This window comes from Cupressus sempervirens, chromosome 7 (assembly GCF_028749045.1).
Source record: "Cupressus sempervirens isolate cs-2001-9-10 chromosome 7, ASM2874904v1, whole genome shotgun sequence".
In the NCBI taxonomy this organism is placed as follows: domain Eukaryota; kingdom Viridiplantae; phylum Streptophyta; class Pinopsida; order Cupressales; family Cupressaceae; genus Cupressus; species Cupressus sempervirens.
Window position 1 is genome coordinate 22,237,063 of NC_143124.1, and position 19,651 is coordinate 22,256,713.

General features: G+C 36.8%; 1 pseudogene; it reads left to right on the forward strand.

Moving 5' to 3' along the window:
• Positions 1–10,818: 10,818 nt before the first annotated feature.
• LOC149545224 (wall-associated receptor kinase-like 8) lies at positions 10,819–18,091 on the forward strand (annotated as a pseudogene).
• Positions 18,092–19,651: the final 1,560 nt, after the last annotated feature.

The window sequence follows — 19,651 nt, forward strand, 5'->3', positions numbered from 1 at the left end:
CCGAGTCCTCAACTCCAAAGCCAAAATCCCTCCAACATGCATGATTAAGTTAAATACCCTAGGATGATGCTGCATCACTTACCCTACCTTTTATAGGTTTTTAACTTTTATCCTCATTTTCAATAGTGCAATTTCTCCAGCATTAGGTCAACACATTAGTTGAACATATTTTAATAATAGGGCAAGAATTTCAGAGTAGAACATATTCTAATAGTTGTTATGATATCATGCTCAACTACTAGATGTTCTTCCATAATGTTTCTATGTTGACATAACTACTATAGTTAATGTTAGAAACATTTAGAAACTAAGAGGGGGGGGGGGGGGAGTGGGGCTTAATCGGTTACTCAATGTCCATAAGTATCATTTGAATAATTAAACATAAGACATTCACTGTTCTTCTTATCCTATTGTTGCTCAGTTTCTACTATACTAATAAAATTACTATCTCAAACATAATGTGCTTTGTTGAATGTAGACGTTATCAAATGTAAAACATATAAAGTATTCAACAAAAATTTAACACTAAAATTTTACATGGAAACCCAATTTGGGAAAAATCACCAGCTATATATCACCACATTTTCACACTTTCAAAGTGAGCTCTGTTAGGAGCCAACCCTTTTAAAGGTTTACAATACACACTGTTAAATATGACCTAGTTAAAGGATTGAATCACCCTATTAGGAGTGGCCTAGTTAGAGGATATTGATAATTCCATTTAGAATGTCACCTTATTAAAGGATTTACACAAACTATTAAGTCTTTCAAATGACTATTAGGTCAACCTTTGTTAAAAGGACTTCAATACAAATTGTTTACAATGATTAGAAAGAAAACAATAGGTTTGAATCTATATGGTTACAACTTTACAAGTTTAGATAATTGTTCAGTCCATGTGTTGATTCATTGATAATCTTCCCATTGTCATCTTTGTTCTTGATTCACTTGGAAACCCTTCAAGAAATCAATCTTCTCCTTTGAACAAAACTTAATCCATCTTCTCGAATTCAATTATCAATAGCAACAAAATCTATGCAAACAATCTCCTTTAGCTTCATATTCACTCACACACACTTGTGTTCACCCTTAAGCAACTCTAATCCACCTTTCTTTCTGTGCCTCTTCCTCTCATACATCATAAGTTTGGCTCTTTACCTCTTTAGATTGGCAATTCTAGCTTTACCATTTTCCACAATCACGTAGATCTTAGGGTTTATTATTAGGTTCAACATGATTCATTGTATTTGTCCATCTTCTTGATCATCCTCTAGAAACATCTATAAAAATTTTCTATTAAGTCTTCACCTAATCCTCACCTTGAATTCAATGATCTAACCCATCAATCTTATCTTCAACATGGTTTATGTTTCCCAAGAAATTAACAGAGTCAATTGCATTTCATGATTTCCTCAAATTCGTTCTTCAATATTGTTACTTGGCAATCACTAATTCTAACACTTAGTCATCACTAAATTACTTAGATGTTGTAAAGATTCTAGCTTGGCATCAACTATTTTGCTTAGTTGATACTGATGCTTGGTCAAAACTAGATTTTTTTGGCACTTACTATGGCTTGGTTGACACTAGCATCACTCAATAGTCCTTAACCTTTTGTTCTATTGCTCAACTTAGCTTTACTTTTTTGATATAAAAAATCACTTTGTCTCATCATACTCTATCTAATCAAATGTTCATTCCTTTTAATAACTCAACCTTTCCTCTAGGTTCTATTGTTATGAGAAATTTCTCAAATCCTCTTCATCAATCAAATAGATATGACATTTGTATTAGGTAGAAATATGTCTTATTAATAGATTTAACATCAATGAAAAAAAAAATTGTTTCAATTGTAAGTTTCCAACAGTTAATCCATCCTCACTAAACTCAATCTATAATTCTATTCCTAACCATGACTATTAACCCAACCTTAACACCAAACCCTAGCCTTAATTATAATAATAAATCTATAGTTAACTCTAACCCACATGCTCACCCTCAGCATGGTATAAACTATACCATACAATGGTAAATTTGATTATGATATAAACTTTAACCCTAATGATAAATCTAATCCTTTCCCTAAGCATTATTATACTCTTGACCATGACTAATAACTCAACCTTAACACTACAACCTAACTATAATTCTACTCTAAGCATAACTATTAACCTAACCTTAACCCTAAACCATTATCATGATCATTCTAAGCTGAACTTTAACCCTAAAGATGACCTTAACCATTATATAACCTATACCTCAAATTGTAACTCTAACTATGATATAAAATGTAACCCTAAATTCTAACATGTATCATAAACTAATCAATTCAATGTGTAATACACATCATGATTAGTAGAATTGGAACCATAATGAGATTAGTTATTCAATGTGTTAGGCATGATGTAACTGATACTATCTAACATATATACGCTACATGTAAAATATGTTGAGATGCATCGAGGTCTTAAATTATTCCATCATTCTCCTTTGATATGCATTAAAAAATATTCAACAACTCAATGCATCTCAATGTATTTTACATATGGAGTATATATTACCTTGTCCTAGATCCCTTAATTGTCATTTTTAAAAGAGCTCCAAAAAATGAAAATACATTTACTAATAGATAAGCATTATATAGCTTTTATGGTTGGTGATTAACCAATTTGTGCACCACTATTGGGACATTTCATAAAGACTACTAAGACATTTAACCACAAGTACTGGTGTTTTTTAGTGAGCGACTATTGGTGCATAATCATAATGGGTTATGGGTAATCATTTTAAAATGACACTTTTGGACCACCTCATATTTGACGATCTCTATGAAGAGATCTATGAATACCTAAAAGCCAAATGCTTAGCTTAAAAATTTTCACTCACTTGTGTAGGTACAACAAAAAATCAACAAAATTTGTCTTTTAGTTTAAGAGTTCTAGGTGCGCATAGTTAGCCTAGGTGGCTACTACGGCTTTCACTCTAGTTATTTGAAATAGAGGCTACATCTAGTGACAAAAATATGAGCCTACCTCATTTTTTTTCTAAGAAGCACCTAATTGCACTAAAAACAAGGTGTACTTACCCTACCTCCTTATAGGATTTTAACTTGTATTCTCACTTTCAAAAGTACAATTTCTCTACCAATAGGTGAACACATTAGTTGAACATGTTTCAATAATAGGGAAAGAATTGAACAATTAAACATGTTTTAATAGTTCGTAAGGGAGATCTTTAATAGAAGAAAGGTTTGCATAATTAATAGAAAAGATAGGATTAGTTGGTGTGCAACAACTTTTGGTAAGTATTCATTTAAACTTGGATATGAAATTTTAGAAAATAAGGAGGAAGAATGTTTCGAAGTGAGGGATTTGTGTTGGAGTAAAGAAATACTTCCAAAGGTGGGAACTTTTTCATGCCTAGCGATACAAAGCAGAATCCTAACAGGGGATAGGATAATAAAATTAGGTTTCCAAGGCCCTACAAAATGTGTTATGTGTGGAAACGAAGAGGAAAGTATTGATCATTTGTTGTTAAATTGTGACATTGCAACACAGTGTTGGAGGTGTCTTCAAGGGAAATTGGGTTGGTCTGGACCTTGGATCCCTCTCTTAAGGCCTTCATTATTTCATGGCCAAGAGTAGGAAGGAGAAACGTATTTGAATGCATATGGAGATTAAGTCCCTCAATTATTATATCTCGTCTTGAAGGAAAGGAATAAAAAGATTTTATAGGAATTATCAGAGACAATTGATCAACTTTTAGAAAGGATTGATCATTCTATTGAAGAAGTTGTTAATGCTGCAGTCTTTAGGGAAAATGAAATGTCACTTTACTGATTTTTTATGATATTTCAAACCTCTAATCAGATCTTTAAGATCAAACAACCAATATTTCCAAGATCTACCAATTTCTCAATAAACCCCAAATCGGGTATGCCAGAAATAGTGCCAAAAACTTCACAGCTTCACATATTATTAATAAATCTGAAAGTGGAAAATTTTTATAGAAATTTCAGCAGCATAAAAGCCTACAAAATGACATTTCCAGTTCTGTATAACATTTACACAATAGCTCCCAAATGGAGGGCAAAAACAATGCTCATCAAGCTCCTGAAGACAACACAAAATAACTGGAAACACCACAAAAGCACTGATAATCTATCATAGAAGCATAATCATGACCAAATAAATATATTTAGATCTATTTTAACATCTAAATGTCTGATATACAACAGCAACCCAAACTGATATGAAATACTCAACCGAAAACACCAAACTCTTTCAAAAATCACACTCAAAAAATCACAAATCTGCATTGTTCAGCACAAAGGAAAACTCTGCATGAGCATGCACATGGAATGGCTTCAAAATCTCATCCTTAGCCATCCTAAAAAATTTCAAACTCCTGTTCTTGGGTCTCCTTCTCCACAAGTTTGGCAGCCTCTGAAGAATAACATATAAATGAGCAAAAATCAAGTCCTGGAATGAGCCCAAAATGCCTCCAAATGCCTTAAAAGAGGGCATAACCCTAACTCACGTCCAAGAGGGGTTAATAAAATATAATTTAATAATACTTTTTATTTATTAGTCCATTGGTTTCCAAAGATTAGCCCCTTTTTTCGAAACTTCACCTTTTTGGTGCCTGCCTGCCTTAGCAAAGTTTATTACTTTTAATTATTTGAGAAAGGGGACATGAAAAGTCCTCCCCTCCCAAATATTTCTTGTCCTCAAGCAATGAAGGTTGGAATTCTCAAGAATATGTGCTCCTTCCCAAGTTGCATCCTCTAGTGGTAATCCTTTCCATTTGACCAAATGCTCTATGACGCTCCTGTTTCTCAATCTTTTCTCTCTTGTATCCAAAATCTCTTCTGGTATCAAAACTAATTTCCCTTCATCATCAAGAGGTGGTAATTCTGTAGATACTATAGTTTTCTAGCCTAGAACCTTCTTTAGGCAAGATACATGGAAAATATTATGTATTTTGTTGTTTGGTGAGAGCTCCAATTCATAAGCTACCTCTCCTACCTTCTTGATGATCTTATAAGGCCCATAGAACCTTGGCTTGAATTTCTCTGCCCCACTCCTCTTGAAGGTGCTTTGCTTATATGGATGCAACCTAAAAAACACCAAATATCCCACCTCAAAAGATCTTTCAATCCTTTTCCTATCAGCATATAACTTTTGTTGGTTCTGTGCCTATTGTAGATTATCCTTGAGGGACATTATTATGTCTTGGCTTTGCTTGACAAAATCACTTGCTGCAGGTACTCTGCTATTGGAAAGTATTAGATCAAAAAAGGAAAGGGCGTCATAACCATAAAGAGCATGAAAAGGAGGCATACCAATAGACATGTGATGAGATGTATTGTAACAATACTCCCTTAGGTGTAACCATTTCACCCAAGCATGTTGTTGATTTGAAACATAGTTCCTCAAATATCCCTCTATCCATTTATTAACTATCTCTGTTTGTCCATCTGTTTGAGGGTGATAGCTAGTACTGGGAGTGAGTTCAGTTCCTGCCAAATGAAAGAGCTCCTTCCAAAAAGAGCTAAGGAATCTACTGTCCTGGTCACTAACAATGTTTCTAGGCAAGCCATGTAATCTAAAAATTTCCTTGAAGAAAAATTCGGCCACTTGAGATGCTTTGAAATCAGATGTGATAGGAAAGAAATGTGCATACTTAGTCTATCTACCACCACATATATGCAATCCTTACCTTGAACCTTGGGCAACCTAGTGATGAAGTCCATGGAAATACTTTCCCATTTTTGTTCAGGAATAGGAAGTGGCTGTAACAACCCTACAGGAAAATTTTGCTCACTCTTGCTTTGTTGGCATACCATACATTCCTTAATGTATTTAAGGACATCCTCTTTCATACCCTTCCATGAAAATCGCTCTTGAATTTTCCTGTATGCCTTGAAGTATCCCTGATGACCAGCCAAAGGTGTGTCATGAAAGGCCCTCAATATCCTCTCCTTAGTTTTTGATCCTGGCACTAAGAAGATCCTGTTCTTGTAATAAATCAATTCATCAACAACCTTGTACCTGTTATCGTCCACTAACTTATCCAAAATCTTGGTGGCAAAAGAATCTTTAGAATACTCTGAAACTATGGAGACTTTTCAATCAGCAGAGATAGATGATAAGGAACACAAAGTGGGCTTTCTTGAGAGAGCATCAACAACCACATTATTCTTTCCTTTCATGTATTCAATATCAAAATCATAAGCTTGCAATTTGCTCACCCATTTTTGTTGATGATCATTCAAATCCCTTTGGTTCAAGAAGAACCTAAGGCTATTATGGTCTGTCTTTACAATGAATCTCCCACATACCAAATATTGTCTAAACTTATGAAGTGCATGCATGATTGCCAACATTTTCTTACCATTGTTGGAGTAACCATTCTCTGATTGATTTAATTTTCTACTCTCAAATGCTATTGGATGTCCCCTTTGAGTTAGGAAAACCCCTATACCTTCTCCAGAAGCATCACATTCAACAACAAAAGGTAAATAGAAATCTGAAATTGCAAGCACAGGGCATGAACTCATTACCTCCTTAAGCTTATCAAATTTTTTTTGTGCCTCTTTTGTCCAAAAAAAAACTCCTTTCTTTGTCAAATCAGTCAAGGGGGCAGCAAGCTGAGAAAATCCCTTGGAAAATCTCTTATAGTAGCTATACAACCCGAAGAAACTTCTCAACTGTGTAAGATTAGTGGGTGGAGGCCAATCCAAAATTAGTCCCACTGAAATGTCCCTTTACTGATTTTGTATGTTATTTCAAACTTCTAATCAGATCTTTAAGATCAAACAACCAATATTTCAAAGATCTACCAATTTCTCAATAAACCCCGAATCAGGTATGCCAGAAATAGTGCCAAAAACTTCACAACTTCACATATTATTAATAAATATGAAAGTGGAAACTTTTTATAAAATTTTTAGCAGCATAACAGCCTACAAAATGAAATTTTCAGTTCTGTATAACATTTACACAACAGTTCCCAAATGGAGGGCAAAAACAATGCTCATCGAGCTCCCGAAGACAACACAAAATAGCTGGAAACACCACAAAAGCATTGATAATCTATCATAGAAATATACTCATGACCAAATACATATATTTAGATCTATTTTAACATCTAAATGTCTGATATACAGCAGCAACCCAAACTGATATGAAATACTCAACCGAAAACACCAAACTCTTACAAAAATCAGACTCGAAAAACCATAAATCTGCACTGTTCGGCACAAAGGAAAACTTTGCATGAGCATGCACATGGAATGGCTTCAAAATCCCATCCTTAGCCTTCCTATAAATGTGAAAACTCTCGTTCTTGGGTCTCCTTCTCCACAGGTTTGGCTGCCTCTGAAGAATAACAAAGAAATGAGCAAAAATCAAGTTCTGGAATGAGCCCAAAATGCCTCCAAATGCCTTAAAAGAGGGCATAACCCTAACTCACGTCCAAGAGGGGTTAATAAAATTTAATTTAATAATAATTTTTATTTATTAGTCCATTGGTTTCCAAAGATTAGCCCCTTTTTTCGAAACTTCACCTTTTTGGTGCTTGCCTGCCTTAGCAAAGTTTATTATTTTTAATTATTTGAAAAAGGGGACATGAAAGAAAATATGTCAAAATGTGTGTTTATAAATTATGATAGAGTTATTCAAAAAATGTGGCTAAGGATTAAAATAGGAAAGGTAGGAGCAAAGGGAAAATCTACTTCTAAAACCAATAAAAGGGAAGATACAAAGTGGGAAGCTCCCGAACAAGGTTGGTTAAAAGTAAATTTTGATGGGGCATCTAAAGGAAGTCCCAAAAAATTAGGAGTAGGATGCACTATCAAGGATTATTTAGGGGAGACTCTGGCCTTTGGAGCCTTAAGGTTATAGGATGTAACAAATAATGAAATAGAGTTCCAGGTAGCATTGATAGCATTAAAATGTGCAAAAAGATGTGGAGGAAATAAAATTATTTTAGAAGTGATTCAATGGTGGTTGTGCAAGCTGCTGGCAATAATTTGATCTTTGCATGGCACTTAGAAAACCTATTAGTGTGTATTATTGAAGAGTTAAATGAATTTGAGGAATTTCAAATTTGACATGTCTTTAGAGAAGCAAACAGAGATGTGGATGCTCTTCCAAAATGGGTAGTTGGCTTAAGGGAGGATGGAAGGTCAGTTTTTGAAAATTGAACACATTGGGAAGGAATTGATGAAGAGGTTTCATGCATTTATTAGTTGCTATTCCTTTTTTGAGATTGGTTGATTGTTTTATAAAAAGAGATGATGGAAAGATGACCGATGTCATAAAGGACTATCTGAAAAGCTAGATGAACAGATTTGGAAATTGGCAATAAATGGGCTCATCATGACAAGATGCGATAGTAGGAAAGGCATGATCTTTGAGGAAGATTGATGTGATGTTTGCTCTAATGTGGAAACTATCTAAGGGCATTATATAGTAAAGGTGGAAAGGATTTTTCTAAAAATAAGAATGACGAATTTACAGAAGTGATAGTGACTAAATTGAAAGGTGGAATGGAAGCGACATTTACCTTTAAAATAAGAAGACAATAGAAGGCATTGATTGGACTAATGCAGGACTAGAGGTTGAAACTGCTGCTCAAATGCCTAATGTTAGGTGTAATAGAAGCTATTAAGGAGACAGTGGGGGAGTTTTTTCAAAACTCCTCCCATCATTAGAAGATAAATGCAGATATAGTGGTAATAATAATGGCATGGGGGCTAGAAATAGCATGTCTAGTAGAAGAAGTGGAATGGGTTATGAAAAATCTATTTCTGGATGAATTAATTGTGGGAATTGATTCCCTGTTAGAGTGGGCATGGCCAGGGAAAGGTTTCGATTATAGTGAATGTTATGAGAACTATGAAGAGGGTAGGAAACTTGGATGGGTCAATTTTTTGTGGTGGCCAATAGGGGTGGATAGGGAAGGTTATTAAGCCAAGATAGAGGTGGCTTGGGCTAAGCTAGTGGCATAAATTAAAGTTTTTCTGGAAAGGAGGGGTGCAAAGGTTATGGGATTTTTCATTCCCACTCAAGGAAGTGGAGAAGTGTGGGAGGAAGAAGGATTAGGAGGGTGGTCAGGGTCAAATTTCCAATCAGGGTGGAGGAATGAAGAAGGATGAGGAAAGCAGAAGGGGCCATTTTTGTCTAGATTAATATGGGCTTTGAAGTATGCAATTGTCGATGGAGATCACAAGGAAGGATAGGCAAAAATATAGCAATGTTGTAGCTCAATGTAGTGATATAGAAGAAGAAGTTTTTGGCAGTTTTTTGAGAGTCGAGGAGGAAGATGTAGAAGGGCATGATGTAGAAGAAAGGCCACATAGGGGTAAAGGCCAAGCGTAGGACTTGCAGATGGAAGACTGGAAAAAAGAATAGCAAGATAGGTGGAGGATAATCTGTTCATTTTGAAGCTTTTTTTTGATGCCCAATTAAGAAATGCCAAGATGTATGTGATGTTTATATAAAGGTTTAGGACTTGGGGGGGAAGATGTAAGTTTATGAATGTCTAGAAAGGTGGTTTTTTGAGATGAAACAAGTATAGGTAAAGGAAAAGCTATTATTTAAAAGCCTAGATGTAATATTGTAAAAATGGTAGTATAATAATATTAAAAAAAAACTATTACTGACCAAAAAAAAAAATTGTGCTCAACTACTAGATACTCTTTTCCCTAATATTGTGCCTTGACAAAAAGTAATAATATTATTATCATTTAACTTTAAAGTGATGAACTCTTTTTTGTACATCTAAATGGAAGACATAATGATGTTGCAAAGAGCATCTTTTAGTGGGTCTAGACTTGGTCTTTGTTTTCATAAACAATGGATGGTTGGATAGCTCCTAAACATTGTCTTTTCATTTCTTGATATCACATTGTCATTTTATTTTTTGCTATCAATCGAGGATTAAGCATGGGTCCTCCATTAACTCTACTCGTTGGTGCAAATGGTTTGATTAGTGGTTGCCCTTGTCAATTTTATTTGTTATTTCTGATCATCTTCTTTTTAATGTCATCTTTTTTAGTGGCCTATGAGACTTTATGTTGAGAAGGGGACAAAAAGCTAGTATTAGTTTTACAATTCTCAATTGAACTATGAAAGCTTAATTTTAAGGAACTATGAATCTACTTATAAGGATCCAAACATGAATGAAATTAAACCTCCCAATCAAACAAATAATTGATTGCTATTAGGCTAGTATTATGTTTGTAATATAAAAGGAAAGGAGGAAGAGTAGAGAGAGAAAAGTGGGTATGAGATAGAGAATGAGAATATAATTAAAGATGGAGTAGATGCAGATGGAGATGGAAGAGTGGAGAGATATGAAGAGAATAAAAGGAGATATAGAAGAAAGAGGAAGATATTATAAAGAGACGGAGATATATCTGATATACATGGAAAGAAAACAAGAAATAGACCAAAGAGAAGGGAAAAAAAAATATAAATAGATAGAGATGAAATAGGAGAAAATAGAAATATATAGAAAAATAAATTATAAACAAAATATAGCAAAAGGACACATGAAATCAAGTAGAACGGAACTGGTCGCTTGTCAGATGTGCCGGGCTCGCATATCAATTTTCAAATCTACGGCCAGCGACTTGCAAGCCTCTGCTAAGTTCTGAACCGTCGGATTGCAAACTTAGGACTTGTATCTCAAGCAAGGCGTAGTGGGCACTGCCATGCAGACTTTTCAACCCGCGAGCACGCTGTGCTCTCCTTAAGTACCGTAAGAGCCGGCTACTTACCATTAATTTGGATGGCTTCGGAGACAATAATGTCCATCTGTAAACAGATGCAGTGGGAGGCCGTTGCCCTGATTCTTATTTGTTGCTGTGTGGCCACTCCTGGCGTCGCACAATGCAATCCTGAATGGTGTGGATCCAAAAATGTCAGCTTTCCATTTTGGATATCCCATTCAAGTTGTGGGCTGCCAGGATTTCAGATCAATTGCTTGCAGGAGGAGAATGGCAATTCGAGTCTATTTCTTGCCACTTACGTAAATTCGACAGAGACCTATCTTGAGATCCTAGATCTGAGCTACGCGGGTTCTCTGATAATAAACTCCACCGATCTAAAAGCCGTCTCCATCCTCTGCGACGGAACAGAAGATGCCTTTGTCGATTTTATGCTACCCGCAGATGGGCCTTTCACCATTGGCTCCTCCAATAAATTCGTGGTCGTCGGTTGCAGAGGTATGGGTTTTTTCGATCTTGATCAAGGGCGCGGGAGAGGTGGATGTCTATCTGCATGTTTAAACCAGCACGATCTAAGCTACTGCAACGAGTATGGATGCTGTGAAGCCGGTATTCCACCGCTTGCCAGGGAGATAAATTTCACGGGTGGGGGAGAATGCGGCTTCTCCACAATTCTGGAACCAAGTACCTGGCATCCGCCCGAAGGTGAACTTGATAATTATACGAGGGGTCACTACGGCATCCGCCTGCAGTGGGGAATCAGCAGGGGGAATTGTTCGACGGCCAAAGGAACAGCTAACTATTCTTGCGCCCATGATGCCAAATGTTTAGACGCAACAAATGTTACCCATGCATGCCAATGCCTTACTGGCTTTGAAGGGAGTGGGTATATTCAAGGCACAGGTTGCACAGGTACCATCTCCACACTTTTCAAACTGATCACTTCTCTTTTATCTTCCAGCATGTGGCTTTTCAGATTTCCCTCCAGCTTTGAATTTACAATTAGGCGTTTACTCAAGGGGTCCATCAATCTTGTAGACTACAGCAGCGTTAATCTTTTTAGTTTTATTCTATCCTAACAATGGAAATGAATGTGCAGATATAAATGAATGCAGTAAAAGAGACTTGAATGAGTGTGTCGAATGTTAATTATTGTTAGTTGGACAGCTGTTATTTCTGACCCGGAAATAGCAGCACTATTTATAGGTAGCTTGGACAGCTGTTCGTCCTTATCTATGAATAGCGGTTGTATTTATGGGTGGTTTGGACAGCTGTTTGTTCACTTGCCAAAAATTAGTAAATGGTTATTATTTACTAATTTTAGTGATTCCTTTTGGACACCTTGCAACCAATTCTATTATTGGCTGTTGAGTTGTCTTAATCTCAGCCGTTGGTTTGATTTAATCTCGGTCGTTGGTTTACCAACGAGAGTAGTATAAAAAGGGGTCTAGGGGGCATTTGGAGAGCTAAGGCGGTGATGCTTTGGTGAAGCTGTTTGCAGTGTTAGCAAACAGTCTTGCAGTGTTAGCAAGGGCACAAAAGGTAGGAAGCTTTGCAGGGTTAGCAAGGAAGCTTTTGGAGAAGCAGTTTGCAGTGTTAGCAAACAGTCTTGCAGTGCTAGCAAGGAAGCTTTGGAAAAGCAGTTTGCAGTGTTAGCAAATAGTCTTGCAGGAAGCTTTGGATGTGAAGAAGCTTTTGTGAAGCAGTTTGCAGTGTTAGCAAACAGTCTTACAGTGTTAGCAAGGGCACAAGGCGGTGAAGCTTTGGTGAAGCTGTTTGCAGTGTTAGCAAACAGTCTTGCAGTGTTAGCAAGGGCATAGGAGGAAGCTTTTGGAGAAGCAGTTTGCAGTGTTAGCAAATAGTCTTGCAGTGTTAGCAAGGGAGAAGCTTTCGTGAAGCAGTTTGCAGTTTTAGCAAACAGTCTTGCAGTGTTAGCAAGGGCGCAGTGTTAGCGCAGGGATAGCAGTGAGAAATATCAGCGGGAGAAATTAGGAGGTTGTCGGAGTTCTGCCAGTGTAAGGCAAGGAATTTTGTATCTCTTGATTTGCTGAAGTTTAATATAATTTCTCATCTGTAGAACTGGTTTTCCCTTAGGGGTTTTTCCAGGGACAATTTGTCCGAAAATATTGTGTTGATTCTGTTGCGCATTTCTTTCCGTATTTTAAGTGAAGTTGCAGTTGTGTTATTTTTCAATATTAGCTGGGAATTTATTTTCAGCAGTTTAATAATCATTTGTGATAGGAGATTAATAATCAGTGACTGCAATAGTTTGATTTTTCACATGGTATCAGAGCATTGTTAAGGGTAGAAGAGTTTTGCCCTAGGAAAGAAATTTTGATCTCTTTAGATTTATTATTGCTTTAAACCCTTGAGATGGCTTCAGCTGGTTTGAGAGATCAGGATAGATTGGATGGTGCCTCAAATTTTGGTGTCTGGAAGGCCAGAATTTCTTTATTGTTGGAAGAGAATGGTATCAAGGATTATGCTACCAGTGGTGTACCTGTACCAACGGATGCAACACAGCTTGCAACATATAGGAAGGACGATGCCAAAGCGAGGAGGATTATCCTTGATGGTGTCAAGGATCATATTGTTCCACATATCTCGGAGCTAGATACATCAAAGAAGATGTGGGACGCCATTCTAAATCTGTACCAGAATGCTACCACTAACAGGAAGTTGATTCTCAGAGAGAAGCTAAAGAATACCCGGATGAATCAGGGAGAAGACGTCACAAGTTACCTCACCAGGCTCAGACTTGTCAAGGATGAGTTAGCAGCTGTTGGAGATAGCCCTAGTGATGATGAGCTAGTGAGAATAGCCCTAAATGGGTTTACTAAACAATGGAGTGTCTTTGTTCAAGTTGTCAGTGGACGAGATACTTTACCGAGTTGGGATCGACTATGGACTGATTTCACTCAGGTGGAGTTTAGACTAAGTCTTGTCAATGGGGCCAACAAGAGTCAGAAAAATGAGGTGGAACAAGAGAACGTTGCCCTAGCGGGTAAAGGGAAAGCAAAGAAGGGATCTAGCAAAGGATCAAATTCACAAGGTGAAGGTATCAGGTTGATAGGCTATACTGACGCAGATTGGGCAGGAAGTACAACAGACAAAAAGAGCACTTCAGGGTGTTGTTTCAGCTTGGGATCAGGAGTTGTATCTTGGTTCAGCAGGAAGCAGAAGTTTGTGGCTCTAAGTTCAGCAGAAGCAGAATACATAGCAGCTAGCATGGCGACATGTGAAGCTATATGGCTTCGGAAGTTGTTAATAGCCTTGTTTGGTCAGAAGGTTGAGACTACTGTGATACATTGTGACAATCAGAGTTGCATCAAGTTGTCTGAAAATCCAGTGTTTCATGATAGGTCTAAACATATAGATATCAGATATCACTTCATCAGAGATTGTGCACAAAGGGATACTCAGGAGTTTGTGGGAGCTCCTAGGAAGAGTACTAGACAGCGAAGACAACCAGCCAAGTTCAATGACTATGTTAGTCAGTTGGTAGATAGTGAGCCTTCTAGCTATCAGGAAGCTGTAGAACATCAGGTATGGCGAGATGCTATGGTTGAGGAATATTCTTCAATAATGCAGAATGATGTGTGGGAGGTAGTACCTAGACCAACAGATAGGGCTGTAGTTGGATCACGCTGGATTCATAAGATAAAGCACGATGCAGATGGTAGCATCGAGAAATACAAGGCTAGGTTTGTGGCAAAGGGGTTCTCTCAGAAGGAGGGAATAGACTATGAGGAGACATTTGCTCCAGTTGCCAGGTATACTTCTATACGAGCTGTAATCTCACTTGCAGCACAGATGGGATGGCAGATCCATCAAATGGATGTCAAGACAGCATTCCTCAATGGTGAGTTGAAGGAGGAGGTATACATAGAACAACCAGAAGGCTTTGTAGCACACAACAAAGAGACCCACGTGTGCAGATTGAAGAAAGTTGTTCGACTACAATACATACCTACAGATGAGCAGGTAGCAGACATTCTGATGAAGGCTTTGGGAAAGGCCAAATTTATCTTCTTCAGAGATAAGATGGGTGTCATGCAGAATAGCTTCCTCGCTAAGAGGGAGTGTTAATTATTGTTAGTTGGACAACTGTTATTTCTGACCCGGAAATAGCAGCACTATTTATAGGTAGCTTGGACAGCTGTTCGTCCTTATCTATGAATAGCGGTTGTATTTATGGGTGGTTTGGACAGCTGTTTGTCCACTTGCCAAAAATTAGTAAATGGTTATTATTTACTAATTTTAGTGATTCCTTTTGGACACCTTGCAACCAATTCTATTATTGGCTGTTGAGTTGTCTTAATCTCAGCCGTTGGTTTGATTTAATCTCGGTCGTTGGTTTACCAACGAGAGTAGTATAAAAAGGGGTCTAGGGGGCATTTGGAGAGCTAAGGCGGTGATGCTTTGGTGAAGCTGTTTGCAGTGTTAGCAAACAATCTTGCAGTGTTAGCAAGGGCACAAAAGGCAGGAAGCTTTGCAGGGTTAGCAAGGAAGCTTTTGGAGAAGCAGTTTGCAGTGTTAGCAAACAGTCTTGCAGTGCTAGCAAGGAAGCTTTGGAAAAGCAGTTTGCAGTGTTAGCAAACAGTCTTGCAGGAAGCTTTGGATGTGAAGAAGCTTTTGTGAAGCAGTTTGTAGTGTTAGCAAACAGTCTTGCAGTGTTAGCAAGGGCACAAGGCGGTGAAGCTTTGGTGAAGCTGTTTGCAGTGTTAGCAAACAGTCTTGCAGTGTTAGCAAGGGCACAGGAGGAAGCTTTTGGAGAAGCAGTTTGCAGTGTTAGCAAATAGTCTTGCAGTGTTAGCAAGGGAGAAGCTTTCGTGAAGCAGTTTGCAGTGTTAGCAAGGGCGCAGTGTTAGCGTAGGGATAGCAGTGAGAAATATCAGCGGGAGAAATTAGGAGGTTGTCGGAGTTCTGCCAGTGTAAGGCAAGGAATTTTGTATCTCTTGATTTGCTGAAGTTTAATATAATTTCTCATCTGTAGAACTGGTTTTCCCTTAGGGGTTTTTCCAGGGACAATTTGTCCGAAAATATTGTGTTGATTCTGTTGCGCATTTCTTTCCGTATTTTAAGTGAAGTTGCAGTTGTGTTATTTTTCGATATTAGCTGGGAATTTATTTTCAGCAGTTTAATAATCATTTGTGATAGGAGATTAATAATCAGTGACTGCAATAGTTTGATTTTTCACATCGAAAATACAAGGGGCGGTGTGTGTCGTAATTTGCCTGGCACTTACAATTGTTCATGCAAAAAGCATTATAGGGGAGATGGCTTCAGAAATGGAACGAGATGCCAGTCACCGAGCTCAAATAACTCCGTAAGATCTACAGTTATAGGTAACCATCCCGAATGTCTTCCTGCCTTTATAGTTCGTCTATTTTTTTTAAAAACCATTTTTTGGCAGTTAGTTTATTATGATATTGCTGTCAGATTTCTATTATAGTTTTATTATGATATTGCTGTCAGATTTCTATTATATAGTTTCGAGTCCATTTGTATTTATGAAGAGTAGATCATAAGATTACATTTCTTGTTATAATGAATGGTATGCTTAGTATTCATTTTTTTAGAGTATGTTTATATAGATTAAACAATAGACTTTATTTATAGCTCATCCATCTTACTAGTTCAAATGTGTTCAATTATAAAATTTGTACTAAAGTTAAATCTTATAATCATATTTATAAAATTATATTATGATTCATTAGAGAACCCCTTAAACACATTAAAATCTTTATAAAGTAGAAATTATGTTTGAATTAAAACTGTTATGAAGAAAATTAATTCAAATGTAATTAGAGATTATAGCTATTTTAGAAGGTTGCAGTTCAATTGAAGATAAGAAATAATAAAATAATAATTGTTACAGAAAAGTTATAAGCTTAGTTGATTAAATTTGATTGATATGAATAATGATATATTTTATTTTAATAGGAAAAAAAAACTAGCCTTAGAATGATTTACTGAATTTTGTACTCATGCCAATAGATTAGGAAAAACTATCATTAACAGATATATTGGACTCGATATAATATAATACACTTGAAAATATAATTATCAAGAATTTATTGTTTCTGGACAGGCTCCATTTCTTCATTCGTTGGAGTTTCATTTGTAGCATGTGGACTATTTTGGTACCTGAGAAGGCGTGAGTTGAAATATGCTGGAGACAAGAATTTCATAGAGAATGGTGGTCTTGAGATGCAGGACCGCATAGCTTCAATGGGAGGAAGAAAAAGCCTGGCAATGTTTTCTGAAACAGAGTTGAAAATAGCTTCTAATAATTACTCGATTGAGTTAGGGGAAGGCGGCTTTGCTGTTGTGTATAAAGGACTTCTCTCTAATGGCATGCCAGTGGCAATCAAAAAGCCCAAATCATTTTCCCCTGAGTTCATCAACGAAATAGTGATTTTATCCCACATAAATCATAGAAACATAGTGAAATTGATTGGCTGTTGTCTCCGTACTCAACTTCCCTTGCTTGTTTACGAATTTGTGTCAAATGGAACACTGTTTCAACATCTACAATCTCCAGAGAAACACTTGTCCTGGGAAAGAAGGAGACAGATTGCTATAGAGACCGTGGAGGGTATAGCATATGTGCACCGTGAAGCTTCTCAGCCCATTTTCCATTGTGACATAAAGTCGTCAAACATTCTCCTTGATGACACTTTTACTCCAAAAGTGGCAGACTTTGGCATTTCTCGTTTGCGACCTTCCCATGATATGCATCTCAGCACCATTTTTCCCTCGGGAACTCCAGGATATGTGGATCCTGAGTTTATAAGAAGCAACCAGTTTACAGAGAAGAGTGACGTTTTTAGTTTTGGTGTAGTTTTGGCTGAGCTTCTAACTGGTCTAAAACCCTTGTTATCTCGACAAGGTGAGATGTGCACTTTATACGACCATTTCTTATCTGCAGTCAGTGGAGGCTACTTAATCCAAATCTTAGATCCCAAAGTAGTGGATGAAGAAAATGAAGGGTAGATGGAAAATATGGCAAAACTTGCCCAGGCATGTTTGCACGAGGAAGGAATAGAAAGGCCATCTATGAGAGAAGTAGTAGAGGAGCTTGTATGGATAAGAGCAGCTTCGAAAAAGACAGAACCTCTAAATAGGTATGTGACAATCCCACCCAAGAAGGTGATAAGTTCTACACAAGCACCACTGGAGTCTGTCCACGATGAGACAAGTTCATGTTATTACACTTCTCTCGCTCAAGGTACTTCTGAGGAACCTTCCAGTCCGTTGATTCAGATGTCAAATATGTTGGCGAGTAATTTCTCCACCCACCCGCCGTCAACAGCTGCAGACAAACAGACCACTCATTCTATGTCATAGTCAAGATAGCATTTACTATGTATTTTCTAGAAATACAATGAACTAAGCTTGTGATCAGCAGAGCCGAATTTGGGTTTCTCATTGTGGATCATTAGTGGATAGAATGTTGTAGCATTCTAAGGACTTGTAATAGATTTTAGTTATGCATGAAATGCTGTAGCATTCTAAGGACTTGTAATAGATTTTAGTTATGCATGAAATGCTGTAGCACATTGTAATAAGTCTTTGTATTTTACATATTGAATTGAATGCTTATCTTTTAGTTGGTGTTTATCTTTGATCCACTCTATCCACCTCTTTCAAAATATGCATGGAAGATAATCAAGAGAACATTAAGATATCAGTTCTAAATTATCCATTTTTTAGAATAGAGTATTCCTTAAAAAATGAATTAGGTATTTATTATGTATGGGTAAGAGTTTTAGGTGCAAACATCATTTTTTGGTTGGGTGTACATTTTACTTTAGAACATAATTTGCTGATTTTCGATGATGCCTATGTATGTTCATGATCCCATATTTCAGTCTCGAGCCAAAGGTAGCAGCTCTTGAAGTGATATTTTATTAAATGATAATAGGCAAGGCCGAGACAGATGCTTGACTGTACCTATGCATATTACTATATACAGATTACCAGGATCTAGGAGACTAGAAATATGATAAAGTTGTGTTGTGGATTTGTGACTGAATTATATTAGAGATTCACTATATTATTTGTTTACCTGTATGACTTCTTCAAATCAGCAAATACCTAATGCTATTGCGATAAAGATATATTCGGTTGTAGCTAACAAATGATGGGTTACTATTTTGAAGAGCAAAGTATTTATATGAAAGATGTTGCTGGTTTAAAAAGAGAGTTTATCGCTTCATACTATGTATTAACTTATGTATATGACAATGGAATTTATATGACCTGTTACAGTTTCTATTGCTCATGGGACACCTTTTTTATTTTTAGGGATTATATCAAACGTATTTGTATGCATGGACTTAACAGAATCCTGGTACGAAAATCAGAAAATGCATGTGTGGAAATTTTAGTACACGTAAGGACTGAAAACTCTTATATAGACCATGGACATTTACGATTTGGGAAAAAAAAAACAGGCTTAATAGTGCCTGTGTGTAAAAATGCGGGAGAAAAGATGGAGCATATAAACGCCACATCAAGTCCACCGGTCCATCCCATTCAGAATGTAGATACAGTCTTGCCTATGTTCGATGCACTCACCAAAACCAATTTCAGCTAGCGGCAGAAATAGTTTCTTTAATTCGGGCTTCTCGTCCAAGTCGGTTAATTACTTACAGTCGTTTTCATTTTCAGAAAAAATATTCTGCCTCACTTTAGTACAGTGTTGGTTGATAGGTCAATTAATTAACATCGATGAACAAGTCCATCGTGCGGAGACCGCTGGGAGAACTTTCAGCTAAACTTACAATTCAATGTGAATTCTATTCTTTTTCCGATTATTTGATAATTGGATTCTACCACTCCCTAAAAATGTAGGTTAAAATGCTAATAAAAATGTAGGTTAAAATGCTAATAAAACAATTTAAA